Raw genomic sequence first — 2,458 nt, 5'->3', positions numbered from 1 at the left:
GCGCGCACGCTGATTGGTCATCAGCGCCCGCGGCCCGGCCATTGGCCGGTGGGTGGCCCGTCTGCGCGCGCGCCCCGCACCGCTGGGCACTCCATGAAGGGCCCATTAGCGCGGCAGGTGCCTCCCCGGCTGTAAATTTGCCCCCTGATTTATCTCCCCGGGGACGAAATAAATCCCGCTGGATGGGAGTTTAGTTAGGCAAAGGTTTTAATGGGGAATCAGGAAAAAACACAGGCGCATGTTTTATGGCCCGAAATCGTGCATATTTGAGGATCCGCCTGGCGAGGCGTGTGGTGTCCAGGCGAAGAGCCAGCCGGCGCGCCTCCTCCTTCCAGGGTTCAGCCTGGAGGCCGCCCCAGCGTCCAACCAGAGGGGAACTCGCTCCCAAGCCCAGCACGGGAGGAAGCCTGCCTGGGGGCTCACCGCGGTGGGAAACGAGGTCTAGGGGCCACAGCACAAGCCACCTGCCACACGCGTGCGTCCGCGCGAGCTCCCCGCTGGGCGTTTCCCCACGGCCTCCCGGTCGCCAGGCCGGATCTTGGCATCACAGCTTGATTCACGGCAGCAACACCCGGAGCCCAGCGCAAAGTCCAGGACGGTCCCGCGACTTCACCGGGCAGGAGAGCAGGGAAAACCGGAACTCCGGATACAGAGAACAGGCGGCGCGCCGCGTGCAGGACCTCCGCCTGCCCCTACATTGGCTTGTGGGCATCTTGGGCCCTTGAGGTCTTCATCCTCTGGGGAATCAGGAACCCCTGCTCCACAGACTGCTTCAACTGAGACACAGTCGACTGGGGTGGACAAAATGCTGGGCCTTGCAGCCGTGGCCCGGGGGTGCGATCTTGTGCACCCACCGCCCCCTCTCACTGCCACCTGACCCGCAGCGGGAACAGCTCCCTCCCCCCCGAGAGCCGGGCCGAGAGTACACTAACCCCGTTTTGAGGCTTGGGATGCCAGCCTTCCTCTGGCCTCGGCCCGTCACTAGCAACGACTTTCGCGTTTCACGCCAGCCTCCGGGGTTTTCCGGTCGCGAGGGAAGGCGACTTTCGTGGCTGAGTGCAGGGGCCCTGGGAGCGCCTACGCCACACCCCTCCTGGGCTTGCTTTCGTTCCGTGCAGTTAGCGAGGAGGCTTGGCGCCACGGGCCCAGGAGCTAGGTCGCTGTTCCGGTTCAGAGCGCCCTGTGCGGTCCTTGGGGACAGGGTTGGGGCCCCAAGCGCCCTTCTGGGCCCAGCCTCCCCTGCGCGCGCTCGGGGAGTCCCGTCCTGGGTGGCGCGTGAGACCCCGTCTTGAGTGAGAAGGCTGTTCCCCACTAAGCCGCGAGCTTCGGCGTCCCCTCCCCAGCCTTCCGACTGGGTCACACTGAGGGACCTAGGCGCGGTTGCCCTGCAGGCCCAGCGAGGCTGAAGCGAAACCAGCCTAGGGTTCGGAGCGCGCCGGCTCCGCAGGTTCTCACTGTGGTGGGTGTTGGGTCTGTGTAGATTAGGGACGGGGCCTCAGCACCTCCCCGGGGCCCTGGGGCCAGCGGAGCCCGTCGTGGGCCCGGACTTGCGCACCGCCTGGGGGGAGAACGGCAACGTGAGCGCGTACTCGGAACGTTCGGTGTGGCCCCTGGAACTGCCCCAGCAGAAGGCACCGGCGGGGCGGGCAATTGGGGGTGGGGGGCAGGGAGGAGGGGAAGGGATGGGAGGGCAAGGTAGCCAGTGGGCGTGATTTGGGCGGGGCCGAACCCTCCTCCCTGACCCTCCGGGAACTCCCAGCGGCTGAACCCACCTGTCGTCCTGCGGAGCTAGTGGGGAGGAAAGGAAGGCAGCAGGTCGGAGGGACAAGGGTGGCGCTGCCCTGATGTCCAGACCTGGCGACCCCGGTGGGAGGCTCCTCACTCCCCGGGCTAGTCTTGCCCTGAATCCTGTTTTCTGGCCCTGTGCACCAGACACCGCCACTCTATCGCCTGCGCCCTAGCTGGGCGCACTCTCTCGCGCAGGGCACGTTAGAGTGAGTGGAAGGGCCTGGATTATGCAATAGGCCTGGGCCTGGGAGTGCTGGAGGGAGGCCAGGTGTGCGCATGGGGGCACGGGGTAGGTGAGGAGACCCCTTAACACTCAATTCTGGCACTGGGACCCAGCACCCGCTCGCTCTCCACCCTCAGGACAATAAGGTGTCCTTCCCATTGCGATAGGTTCGTGGGGGCTGTTGGTTATTCCACCACCCTCCGCCCCTCCCCAGGCCCATACAGCTGTCCCCACCACCACCACAGCCTGCAGAACTGCCTGCCTGCTTTCTGCCCTGGAGGCCTACGAATGCCACCTCTGGACAGCCAGGATCCCACAGAGACAGCCAGTCAGACCCTGGAAGACAGGCACAGGGAGGCAGGGCAAGGGGTGTCTCTGACCACTGTACCTAGGAAGGGTCAGCAAGTGGCCAGCCAAGACTGGGCAGAAATGAGTGGTAGAGGAACC

Source organism: Echinops telfairi, unplaced genomic scaffold (assembly GCF_000313985.2).
Source record: "Echinops telfairi isolate 266 unplaced genomic scaffold, ASM31398v2 ScPeMD7_70;HRSCAF=299, whole genome shotgun sequence".
NCBI lineage: Eukaryota > Metazoa > Chordata > Mammalia > Afrosoricida > Tenrecidae > Echinops > Echinops telfairi.
Note: the sequence above shows the minus strand (reverse complement) of the source record.